Source organism: Sarcophilus harrisii, chromosome 1 (assembly GCF_902635505.1).
Source record: "Sarcophilus harrisii chromosome 1, mSarHar1.11, whole genome shotgun sequence".
Taxonomy (NCBI): Eukaryota; Metazoa; Chordata; class Mammalia; order Dasyuromorphia; family Dasyuridae; genus Sarcophilus; species Sarcophilus harrisii.
Genome location: NC_045426.1, coordinates 509,528,330 through 509,542,561, shown reverse-complemented (window position 1 = coordinate 509,542,561; position 14,232 = coordinate 509,528,330).

Here is a 14,232-nt window from a genome sequence, read left to right as displayed (position 1 = left end):
TGAAATCCACTCCTGCTACTCACAGAGACATGTCCTAGGAGGTCTGGAACAGCACAAATCTCATTTATTCTGCAAATGCAAACAAAATGTCAGAAAGGTCACAGAAATCTCTTGGTGCTACATTAGTGATAAGGCATCAGATTGTTGAGTTCAGAAGAGAGACCCCAAAATGTTGTGACACAGACTGGTGTCACAAGTTGTCTCAAAAGAATTTGCAGTCTTGAACCCATCTCCAAGTCAAGGGACAAAGTTAATTGTAATTGTAATGCCACTTGAAGTGGGCTAAGTTTCAAAAGAATTTAGCAAACCAAGAGAAAGGATATAGATTTACAGGACAAAGTTAGATCAGAGCTTCATGTCACTTTTTTGCTAATTTATGACTTATAGGTAGATTTGAGAAGTGGTCTATTCACTATTGTCTCAGAAACTTGGTTATCACTGACCAATAGATCATCTATCTGATAGTCAGTAGTGTTTGTAGGACTATTGTAAGGCCAGGAGTTCTACTTTAGAATCATTGACAGACAGATTGTTAGAACAATAGCACTCTAAGTTAGAGGTCCTCAGGATCACTAATATATCTCCCCTGAAGTCTAAAGGAAGAAATATTATTATATTCCTAGGCCAGAAAACTTTTACAATCATTGGTAGATAAGATTGTTAGAACAGAAGCACTCTAAGGTCAGGGGACTTTCTCACTGCTATATTTCCCCTAGAATCTGTACCCATCAAGATCACAGTAGAAAGGGGTAAAATATCTTAGTTTAGCAACCACCCATCACTATCACCACATCACTTCCTCTGGTTCTCTTTCTCTCTTTCTCTCTCTCTCTCTCTCTCTCTCTCTCTCTGTGTGTGTGTGTGTGTGTGTGTGTGTGTAATTTTTGATATATTGATATGTCTCTCTCATGACCTGAGCTCATCCATTCACAATCATCCAATATCTCTGCTTGATGAAATTTCCCTCCTAGGAGTCTGCTTCATTATCCAAATCCTAATAGGCCTATTCATCATTTGTAATACCCTGAAAGACTTAGAAACTCTGTTTATTTCAATGACCATTCATGATAATGATACTCATGAGGAATGGTATCCACTTAGAAGTGTGCTAGTAAATATTTAACAAGCAGGTCTCTATGAAAAATTGTATGTGTCCTATTTTTCATTTTAATTTGTATCATTACATTTTCTTATGTACAATCAACAAAACAATAAATCCAGCCCCAATTTGTAGCATATGAAAATTTCCAAGGTATAAATGCTAAGTTTAACAATACTGATGATTGAACAATAGTTTCTTATGAATCAGTACAAGATGGCTCCATCACGCCCTCTTTACAGAGAGGGGATGTAGTAAATATGCAAAATGATAGACATTTTTAGACGTTATTTATGGAGGACTTTTATTCCTTGACTATGTATATTTATTATACTTTTTTTTTCCTCTTTTAAGAGCTAGAGAGAAGATGTAGATTATGGAGAAAATGAGAAAAATTCTTATTAAATTTAAAAAAACAAAACAAATAGCCCAAGTTAGGTGAGAGTTTTTGTTTGATTATTTCCAAAGCAAAAAGAAGGCTCTAAAAAGAAGAAATACAGGACAAATTTTAATGAGTAGAAAAGGTTATATTAGATTATGTGTATGGTAGGTTATGAAAAGGCACTATATAAAAGATGATGAAATCATATACATATCTCCAAAACTGGTACATGCCTGGAATGAAACATGCTAGGCTAATACAAATTTGCCATTGAGGAAACTGAGGCAAACAGCAGTTTAGGACCTTGACCAGAGTCATATAGATGCATGACTACTAAATGTGTGAGGCTAGATTTGAAGTCAGATTTTCCTAAATTCAGGCAGAATTTGTGGCCTGCACAGCAGAAATAATTGATAAGATTAAAAAAAAAAAAAAAAAAAAAAGCTTAAATCTGTGGAAGTATTTGGGTAACTGGAAGTCAGCATTGCTGATGTGAAGATCATGAGATGCACAAGACTTCAGCAGTAAATAACTTTTATTGTTACTGTTTCTGATTCCATTCCTCCTCAGGACTCCCTGCCATGTCTGGTAGTCTGTGCCTACTCTCACATTAAAGTCACCCAGAATTATAAACTTGTCCTCCCTTATCACACTCCCTAAGTCTACATTAAATTATTCTTTGACCTCATCAAGGTTTCTCATGATGGGAATATACACACTGATAATGGTGGTGTGACACTTTCCTGTAAGTAACAATGGTAGGAAGTCTGTCATTCACTCTTCAATGGGCACACAAGTTTCTTGATTAATAGTGTTGATTGCAAAACCTACACCAGCTGCATTACATTCCCTTTGCTGAAAATATTCCAGAAAAAAAAAATGTGTATATAGTTCCAACTTGCAAAAACCGGCTTTCATTTGCCAGCCTTGCTTCAATCAGGGCTGTTATTTGGGTATGATACCTGCTGAGTTCCCTCATAAGAATTGTTCATTTTTCAGGCCTATTGGATTTAATTTTTTTTTTCATAAGTATGCATACAATCCACCTACCAATGGTGAGTGGAACCATTTTTGCAATAGTTTTTCTACATATTTTTTATTTCAGACACAGTGTAGGATTACTATTAGCTATGGTAAGAGATCAGGATTGGATAAAGCAGATAATTTTTAGTACACCTTTACTAGTGCCTTCTTCATACCTGGAGGTGAGCAGTGTGGTTCTTAAAAGGATGCTCAGGACCTCTGGTCCTCCAAGATGGCTAAGGGAGGAAGGAACTCTGAAGAACCTCCCAAATTCCCTCCCAAACAACTAGAAATCTGCCTCAGACTTGATCTAGGGACATGGGAGCCGCTTCCCAGTAATGTAGAAAAGGCCTGTATCAAAAGTCTGTCTCACAGAATGGGGTTCAACCAGCCAGCCTCACAGCAGAGGGCCTGCAGGAAGAGTCCAAGTCTGGGGCAATCCATCAAGTTCTTACCCTCCTACTAAGCCTCCTAGGCAAGTGGAGCAGTCTGTACAAAGTAGCAAGGGCCCCCCACCAACTTCACCATCAACAGGACCCTCAATCAAGGCCTTGATCACAATGCTGACCAGGAGTGAATTCCCTTTTCAAGACTGGCTAGTGTTTCCAAAGCAATCCAGCAATAGGGCCCCACCCCTTGGGAGAACCAGATACAAAACTGATCCTCTAGGGCTTACTACCAGAAAGATCCTGTTTCCATAGCAACCCAGCAGCAGGGGCCCCAGCCAGGGAGCAGACCAGCAGCTAAACCCAGTCTCAGGAGGCCAATAGGAAGGCCAGAGTAAAAGCCAAAAGAGAATCCTGTCCCTCCAGAGAACGCAGGCAGCTAAGCCCTGAAACTTAATGGAGTTCAGCAATAAGACCACGAACTCCAGCACAAAAAACTTGGGACAGTGCAGGACCAGGACCCAATTCTCACATAGAAACACCAAGTCACAAAAAATGAGGAAAAAATAATAACTTGACAGTAGAGAGTTTCTATGGTGATAGGAGAACCAAGGTGTAAACAGAATTGGACAGTAGTGTCAAAATGAATCATGGGAAGCCTCATAAAATGTAATTTGGTCTCAGGTCCAAAAATAATTCCTGGAAGACCTTAAAAAGGATTTTTAAAAGTAAAATAGAGAAGTAGGAAAAAATATTGGGGAAAAGAAATGAAAGCAAAGCAAGAGAATCATGAAAAGAATCAAAAGCATGAGGAAAAATAATTTTAAAATTTACTGAGAAAAATTACTCCCTAAAATAATAGAATAGCCAATTGGAAAATGAAGCACAAAAGCTCAATGGGGAAAAAATCCTTAAAAATTATAACTAAACAAGGGGAAACAAACAAAATCAAAAAAAGTGAAGAAGAAGAAAAGAAGAAGAAAGAAGAAAAGAAGAAGGAAAAAGGAGGAGGAGGAGGAAGAGGAGAAGATAAAATTTCTCATTGGAAAAATAACTGACCTAGAATGTAGATCCAGAGATAATATGAAAATTATTGGATTACCTGAAAGCCATGATTAAAAAAAGAAAAACCTAAATAACATCTTTCAAGACATTATGAAAAAAAAAACTGCCCTGATATATTAGAATTAGAGGGCAGATAGAAATTGAAAGAATGCATCATTCAATGACTGAAAGATCCCAGAATGAAAATTCTTAAGAATATCAGTCAAATTTCATATCTCACAGGAGGAAGTGCTGCAGGCAGCCAAAAAGAAACAAATCAAATAAGGATTATATAGGATTTGGCAGCTTTCTCATTAAAGAATCAGAGAACCTGGAATATTATACCGAAAGGCAAAGGAGTCTGGCTTATAACCAAGAATCATCTACCCAGAAAAACTGAATATCATCTTTTTTGGGGGGAGGGGAGATTGATATTTAACAAAGTAGAGAACTTTCAAGCATTTCTAATTAGAAGACCAGAGCTGAATAAAAAGTTTGACCTTCAAATATAAAACTGAAGGAAATCATGAAAAGGTAAAAAAGAAACAAGAAAGAGAAAACATAAGAAACTCAATAAGGTTGATTTCTATATGGCAAAATAATATTTATCACTCAACTTTATTACTATAGGAGTAATTAGAAAGAGCATATATAGTCAAAGAGCATGGATTTTAATTGGATGATATGAAAAAAAAAAAGGTGAAAAAGAAAATTGCTCTGGAAGAAGAAAGGGAGGGGAGGGGGGATTAAATAAGGTAAATTATCCAACATAAAAGAAACAGAAGAGCTGTTATAATGAAGGAGAATATGGAGGGAAGGAGCTGGCAAATTGGCTGAAAGAGGGAATAACATACACATTCACTAGCATATAGAAATACATTTTACCCTATAAGGAAATGGTAATAATAAAAGGGGGAAGAGGAACTAAAAAAAAAAAAAAAAAAAAGAAGAGAATATTGAATAATATGGTAATAAAGATGTAAAACATTTTTGAGGAGGAAAGGGATGAAGGAAAGAGACAGAGATAAACAAGTGAAAAATAGTATGGAGGGAAATACACAGATAGTTATAACTATAAATGTAAATGGCACAAACTCACCCATAAAATAGAAGATAGAAGAGTGAATTTTAAAAAAGCAATCCTATAAATTTTGTTTACAAGAAACACATTTGAAACAAAGAAAAACATACAGGGTTAAATTAAGAGGCTAGAGTAGAATCTAATATGTTTCAGCTGGAGCAAAAAATGCAGGGGTAGCAATCTTGATCTCAGACAAAGCAAAAGCAAAAATAGTTTAATTAAAAGAGATAAGAAAGGAAATTATATCTAGCTGAAATGTACCATAAACAACAATGCCATATTGGTACTAAATGTATGCACTAAATGGTATATCAATTAAATATTTGAAGGTGAAGTTTAAGGAGTTACAGAAAGAAATAGATAACGCTATTCAGTTGGGGGTACCTCAACTTTCCCTTCTCAGAACTAGATAAATCTAACCAAGAAATAAACAAGAAAGAAATTAAAAAGGTAAGTAAAATTTTGAAAAAGTTAGATAAGATAGTTATCTGAAAAAAAAAATTTAATGGAAATGGAAAGGAACATATTTTTTTCTTAGTTTTCTTAGTACCTTTGTTTACATGGCACATAAGCAAAAATTAATAATAAATTTTGGTATGTTGTCTCATTGTTGTAATTCTCTTTAATGAATCATATAGATCCACATGTGAATTGTACCAAACAATTAAAGAACAATCAATCCCAATACTATATAAACTATTTTGAAAAATAAGCAAATAAGAATTCCTACAAAATTCTTTTTGCAAAACAAATATGATGCTAATACCCAAACAAGAAAAAAATCAAAGCAGAAAATATAGTTCAATTTCCCTAACAAATATTGATGCAAAATTTTTAAGTAAAATGCTATCAAAAAAATTACAATAATATATCACAAGGATCATACTCTATTATCAGGTGGGATTTACTTGAGTCACTATTAATCTGTCAGCAAAATTGACCATATCAATAATAAAACCAATAAAAATCATGTGATTATTTCAATAAATGCAGGAAAAGTCTTTGACAAATACAACATCACATGTTTAACACATATTGGATTACTTGGAGTCTGGGGAAAGGGTGGTAAGTGAGGAGAAAAAAATTGGAACAAAAGGTTTGCAAAGGTGAATATTAAAAACTATCTTTTAATATGTTTTGAAAATAAAAAGCTTTAAACAAAAAATTATAGCATCCATTCCTATTAAAAACACTAAAAAGCATAGGAATAAATGGAGTTTATCTTAAAATGATAAGGAATATTTATCAAAAACCATCAGTAAGTATTATTTGTAATGAGAATAAGACAGAATCCTTCCGAATGCAATCAGAAATGAAACAAAAATATCCATTATCACCTTGATTACTTAATATTGTCCTAGAAATGTTAGTTATAATAATAAGAGAAGGGGGGAAAATTAAAAGAATTAGAATAGGCAACAGGGAAACAAAACTATTACTCTTTGAAGATAATATGTTATACTTAGAAAATCCTAGAGAATCAACTAAAAATGACTTTAAATTATTATAAAATATCAGCATTAATATATATTTCCAGCAAAGTCCAGCAGCAAGAAATAGAGAAATTCCATTTAAAATAACTAATTCCTTTTAAAATTACTATGAACAATACAAAATTCCTGAATGTCAACCCACCAAAACAAACTTAGAAACTATATGAACATAATTATAAAACACTTCACACAAATAAAGTCAGATCAATTGCTCATAGGTAGGCCAGACATTATAATAAAAATGACAATTTTACCCTAATTAATCTGTTAACTCAGTACCATCCCAATCAAACTATCAAAAAGTTATTTTGCAAAGCTAAGAAAAAAATAATAAAATTCATCTGGAAGATAAAAGGTTAAGAATATCAAGAGAATCAATGAAAAATGCAAAAGAAAGTAATCTAGTCATACTAGATCTCAAGCTGTATTATAAAGTGGTAATTATCCAATCTCATACTAGCTAAGAGAGCAGTGGATCAGTGGAATAGATTAGGTACAAATTATATTATGGTAAGTGACTATAGTAATCTAATGTGTGATAAATCCAAAAATTCAAACTTTTAGAACAAAAACTCATTATTTGACCAAAAACTACCAGAAAAACTAAAAAAACAATGTGGCAGAAACTGAATATAATCCAAATCTCACACTATATACCAAGATAAGTTCAAAATGGGCACATGATTTACTATAAAAAGTTATACCACAAAAAAGTAAAGAAAACATGGAAAACTATCTGTCAGATTTATGAATAAAGAAAAAATTTGGGAACAAAGAAGATAAGAAGAGCATTACAAAATGCCAAATAGTTCATTTTGATTGTATAAAATTTAAATGTTTTTGCACAAGAAAGAAACAATGAAAGCAAAATTATAAGGAAACGAAAACGGGAGGAGAGTGGAATTTTGCAACAAACATCTCAATGATCTTTGATCAGTTCTCAAATACACAGAGAACTTAATCAAATTTACAAAATACAAGTCATTCTCCAATTGATAACAAATATGAACAGGCATTTCAGACAAATCAAAGCTATGTAAATTAAAACAACTCTGAAGTACCATCTCACATAACCAAAATACCTAGAAAGATTTACATGAACTGAAATATAGTGAAGTAACAGAACCAGGAGAACATTGTTCAATGAAGAACAGTGAATGATTTAACTGTTCTCAGCAATACAATGATCCAAGATAATCCGAATGACCAAATTGTGATATATAATTGTAATTGAAGATTATTGTACTATAAGAAAAAAACAAGCAGAATGTTTCAGAAAAAACTAGAAAGATTTAAATGAACTGAAATATAGTGAAGTAAACAGAACCAGGAGAACGTTGTGCACAGTAATGGCAATATTGTTCGATGAAGAACAGTGAATGATTTAACTCTTCTTAGCAATACAATGATCCAAGATAATCCCAATGACCAATGATGAAGTATATGATCTGTCTCCAGAAAAAACAAATTTATATTGACTAACTACAGACTGAAGCATACTATTTTTCACTTTCTTTCATTTTCTTTCTTTTATTCAAATCTCCTTATATAAAATTACTGATATGGGAATGTTTTGCATAATTGCACATGTTATAACTTATATCTGATTGCTTACTGTGTCAGGAATGTGGGGTAGGGAGGGAAGGACTAATAGAATTTGGAACTGAAAACTTTAAATAAAAAAAAAACTAATTAGAAAAAGAAAAAAAAATAGCTATTCAGACACCCAAGGGATTGCCAAATCCCACTGCTCCTTCCAATGAGAAGACTACTCTATTTTTTGGATCAGTTGTGTGCTGGGTCATGACTACAGTTCCCAATATATCTGCACTGAAGCTTTGTCATTTTCCATCACCACAGGACTTTGGGATAAGTAACAATGGCAAAATGGCATGGGTAATATCTTTTGACTTGTGCATAAACTAGACTTAAGTGAAGCAAAATTGGGGGAAATCATTAGCCTCATTATTTCTTCCAGAATTAGCAAAGTTTGCATGGCAGGACAAAGTTAAGTTGAATAGAAATCAAATCAAAATGACTCTAAAAACTTATCAACAAAACTAAAAGTTATTCTTTAAAAAAAGCCTAATAATATTGATAAGCCTTCAATCAATCTATGAAAAAGAAGACAAAAAATCCAAATCAACAAAATATCAAGTGTACGAAGTGAAATAACTTTATCAGAGTAAACAAAAAGAATTATCAGAGCCTTCTGTATACACTTGTATAATCTGATAAAACACAGAACAAAAAAGAAACAGAATAGCTTCCAAAAAAAAAAAAAAAATACCTGAACTATCCAGAAGACTAATAGAGATCTTAAACTATCCAATCTCATGAAAGAAAATAGAACTAGCTTTAAAAGAAATCAAAAGAGGTTAAAAAAAACTGATGAATTCACAGAATAATTCTATAAAACTTTGAAATAATAATTAGCACCAAAAACTACACAAATTATTCTCAAAAGTTGAAAATTAAACACTCTACTGACTCCTTTTATTAGACAAAATAATCTTAAACCAAGAAAAGAAAAAAGAATATAGATCAATATCTTTAATGAATATTAATTCAAAAACTTTAAATAAAATCTTGTCCAACTAGTTCATCAAAGAAATCATTCATTATTACTAAAATAAATTTATCCTTAAGTTTTTCTTTATTTAAATAATATTTTATTTCTCCAAATACACATAAAGACAATTTTCAACATTCATTTTTGCATAATTTTGTGTTCCAATTTTTTCTCCTTCCCTACCTTAGCTCCCCTCCCTAAGACAGCATGCAATCTGTTATAGGTTAAATATGTGCAATTCTTTAAAACATATTTCCATATTTGTCATGTTGTGCAAGAAAAATTAGGTCAAAAGGAAAAACAACCCACAAGGAAAAAAAACCAAATACAACAAAGGTGAAACTATTGTACTTTGATCCATACTCTCCATAGTTCTCTCTGAATGCAGATGACATTTTCTTTTTTTTAATTTGGCAAACTTTATTTATTTATAAAGCTTTTATTTTCAAAACATATGCAAATATAATTTTCAACTTCACCCTTGCTAAACCTTGTGTTCCAAATTTTTTCCTTCTTCCCTAGATGGCAAGAAATTCAATACGTGTAAAGCATATGCAATTATTCTATACATATTTCAACAATTATCATGCTACATAAGAAAAATCAGATCAAAAAGGGAAAAAAATGAGAAAGAAAACAAAATTCAGGCAAACAACAACAAAAAAAGTGAAAATACTATGGTGTCATCCACATTCAGTCCCCTCCCTAAGCGCAGATGATTCTCTTCATCACAAGACCATTGGGACTGATATGAATCATCTCACTGTTGAAAAGAGACATGTCCATTGGAACTGATTATGGTATCATCTTGCTGTTACAATGTACAATGTTCTCCTGATTCTATTCACTTCACTCAGCATCAGTTCATATAAGTCTCTCTAGGACTCTCTGAAATCATCCTCCTGATCATTTCTTATACAACAATAACATTCCATAACATTCATATACCATAATTTATTCAGCCATTCTCCAATTGATGGACATCCACTCAATTTCCAGTTTCTCACCATTACAAAAGGGCTGCCACAAACATCTTTGCACATGTGCGTCCTTTATCTTTTTTATGATCTCTGTGGGATACAGGCCCAATAGAGATTCCTGGATGAAAGTGTATACACAGTTTGATAGCTCTTTGGACATAGTTCCAAACTGCCCTCCAGAATGGTTAGGTAAGTTCACAGTTCCACCAACAATGTATCAGTGTCTCAGTTTTCCTACATCCCCTCCAGTATTCATCATTGTCTTTTCCTACCATCTTAGCCAATATGAGAGGTGTACAGTGGTACCTGTTGTCTTAATTAGCATTTCTCTGATCAATAATGATTTAAAGCATTTTTTTCATATGTCTAAAAGTGGTTTTTATTTCTTCATCTGAAAAATGTTTATTCATATCCTTTGACAATTTATAAATTGGAGAATGGCTTGAATTCTTACAAATTTGAGTCAATTCTCTATATATTTCAGAAACGAAGCCTTAATCAGAACCCTTGGATGCAAAAAATTTTTCCAGTTTGCTTCCTTTCTAATTTTGTTTGCAGAAAAAATTTAACTTAATATAATCAAAATTATCAGTTTTGCATTTCATAAAGCTCTTCTTTAGCTATAAATTCCTTCCTTCTCCACAGACTATCCTTTCTTCTAATTTGCTTATAGTTTTGCTCTTTATGTCTAAATCATGAACCATTTTGACCTTATCTTGGCATAGGAGTGTTAGGTGTGGGTCACAGATGACATTTTCCATACCAAGTCTATTAGAATTGAATTACCACATATTTTTAAAAGAACCAAATTAATTGATCATCCCATAATCTTATTACTATGTACTATGTTCTCTTGGTTCCCCTCACTTCACTCAGCATGTAAAATGCAATTTTCCTGAGGATGTAGGATTAAAAAAACAATCAACATATGTAATCACATTTTAAAAAATCCAAAACTACAAGATTATCTCAATAGACAAAGAAATAGCCTTTAACAAATTGCAAAATTCATTTATGCTTTTAAAAAAGCTTTAAAAGTATGAGGTTAGAGGGACTTTTAAAAATAACATTATTTATCTAAAAGCCAAAAACAGATATAGCTTACAATGGTAATAATTAGAAGTTTTCTCAAGAAATAAGGACTGAAGCATAAATGTGTCCTTTCCCTGGGATTATTTGGTGTAGTGTGAAAAATGCTAGTAATGGCAATAAGCCAAGAGAAAAAAATTAAAGACAAAAGATAGTCAAAGAAGAAAACTATTCCTATTTGTGGGGTCCACATTTGTTTAGAAATTTCAAGAGAATGAGCAAAGATATTGAGACAATGAGTTCAGCAAAATCCAAGGCTACAAAATATACCAAGAAAAGTTCAGATCTGATTGCAGCACACCCATGGCCATATTCCATTGAGCTTGACATATACCTCAAGGTTTTTGCTTAGATAAATGCTCCATGGACTGAGGGGACACAGTTATCTCTTTATTGGTCACTAATAATGGGGATTGTGTCAAAGATGATTGGTAACTGTGGCTCAGAACAATGGAATAATATTTGTTGAAACCACCTCCTATGTGGGCAATAACAAAGATTCACACTCTTTGGGATCTTTTTGCCTTAACACACTTTTCCAGATCTTTTGCTTCCTTAGACTTTTCAAACAGGGGGAATAACAAGAAAATCCTTTTCTTTCTTCTCTACTCTCTAGATGTCAATGGTAGATTACAACAGAAATATATAGTGATAAAAAAAAAAAAAGTCAGTGCCAAGGAAATAGTAATTGCAGACCTCATGTCCCTTCTGAATATTTTTCTTTTATGAGCAAAATCAGAAAATAGCAATATTTAGAAATCAATATTTCTAGCCTTGGTGGTTATCTTGTAGGTTGAAAGTTGTTTATTTCAGAGTGTGGGCAATAATTTAATGGAAGAAGATTTTTGGTAATTGCATATTTCTTAGAAGAAAAGAAGAAAAATTCCAGGTTTCCCTCGTCCTTGAAAACTATTACTTTTTAATTTTTAAAAAACATTTTATGAGGGGCCAACATATCTGGATCCTATCAACATTCCATAAAAGCTGTGAATGCTGGGACCATGCACTTATGAGTTAAATGTAAAATCTTTTTTTTTCAGCAGTTCCACAAAGAGTTTTTACTGTCCAAAGAGTATATGAATTCAACAGGTCATTAAAGTGTTTTCTAAATTTGGTTCACAATTATCATTTAGACCTTTGAATCTTATGGACTTTTGTGGGAAGATCTGTGCTTTGAGGGAATACTAAACACAAATAATAACTAAGCTTTGGTCTTTGGAGTTTTACTCTGATATGAAGGCAGAGTGAGTGAGAGAAACCTGACCCCCTTATGTTCAATCTCCAAAATGGACCCAATTCTATGTTATCAAAGAGACCATCTTTGAGAGACTCTGGGATGCTGGCTGCAACACAAATAAGCAAACACAAGACATTTTGGAAAAAGAATGTATATTAATAAATGGTGGGATTTGGGGGGAAAGATAAACTGTCAAATAGGATTCAGGAAAGCTTTTTATAAATTAACCTCCCAATTGAAACTCATCACCTATAATCTCAGTACCATGCCCTGATCAAAAAGTAGCAAAAAAAAAAAAAATAAATGAATTCAGGAAATCTGGGTTACTGTGACAACCCCAAAATAAAAGCAAATACTAAAGTGTCCCAATACATTGTTTGGGAATGGTGACCCAAGATTAATCACATTTCATGATATTTCATGATATTCATGAATGAAGACTATAGTATTCTTAAAATAAGCATTGCTACCATGACAACTGTGAGCCTCATTTTTGATCAGAAGTAAAATTCAGAGAAATAATGGTTAGAACAATAAGATCTTTGAATTAAAATGGATTCTTGGTCCTCTTCATAATCATAAATATTTTCATAGAAGATCCAACCATGGAAAAAACTTAGAAAAATTATATCCACATCCTAAGGATAAGGGACAGCAAGATGGCACAGTAAATAGAGCGTCATCCCTGGAATAAGAAAGATTATCATTCTGAGTTCAAATCTGACCCCAGATACTTCATAGATGTGTAAGCCAGGGAAAGTCACTTAACCCTATTTGGCTCCATCTGTAAAATGAGCTGTGGAAATCAATAGTACACCACTCCAGTATGTTTGCTAACAAAATTCAAAAGGAAGGAGGAAATTAAAAAAAAAAATCCAAAGAGGGGTTTCGAAAAGTTGGACACATCTGGAAAAGAATTAAACAGCAGTTATATAAGACAACAATATAAAAGGCAAAGTAGGAGTCAGCAAGGAATTTTAAATCTTGCATCAGCTTGAAGGAAGTCTAGTTTCATGAACAGTATGTATCCTGTTAACACTATTCCACATCATCCACATCCACATTTTAATATGAATTCGTCCTTTTGCTTCTTGTTTTCCAACAAGGATATGAAACAAAGGCTTATATGTCTGGGTATCTTTTTTTTTTCCTACAGACCAAATATTGTATTTTATATTTAGTTCTCAACCAGTTTTTGGTTCCAATTCTCCCTTTTTACCCTAGGCTCTCATGACAATTTCATCAAGGTTCTAAAGGAAAGCACAATTCAGCTTTCAAAATGGATAAGTAGGAATAGGAAGAACTGCATGTAGCTTAAACCACAAACAGAACATTATTGCCTTAGAAGGGAAGATCCTGAATTGAAAATAAAATGCTTTTTCATGGCAAATTTCAAAGGTGACTCTCTTCTGCAAAGCCAGGATTCATATACCTACAGGTTCTCCTCACTTAAGTGGCTTCTCAGGTTTGATATTTAAAAGCCATCTGAGGCTTGTCTGATTTTAAAGAAAACTATTTAAAAGGACCATAAGAAACTGAGCAAAATGAAGAACCATTCTTTGCATAGAAACACATAATTACCTATAGTTTAATATGCATGAACACTTCTAAGACAAAATGACAAGAGGTGAACCCTAAAACAGAATGAGTATTTGGGATAGCTAAACAAAGGAATTTGCTATTTTCAGAGTTGGGGATGTTGTTGAGAGTGGATAGAAGTGAGCTAAAGCAAAAAATATCCATAATTAAACTAAAAACGTTGGTGAGTTATATTCAACATCCAAAAAACACTGCTCCTCTGTCTTTCTCCTTGGCACCACTTCTGCTCTTGCTTCAGCTTGATGTT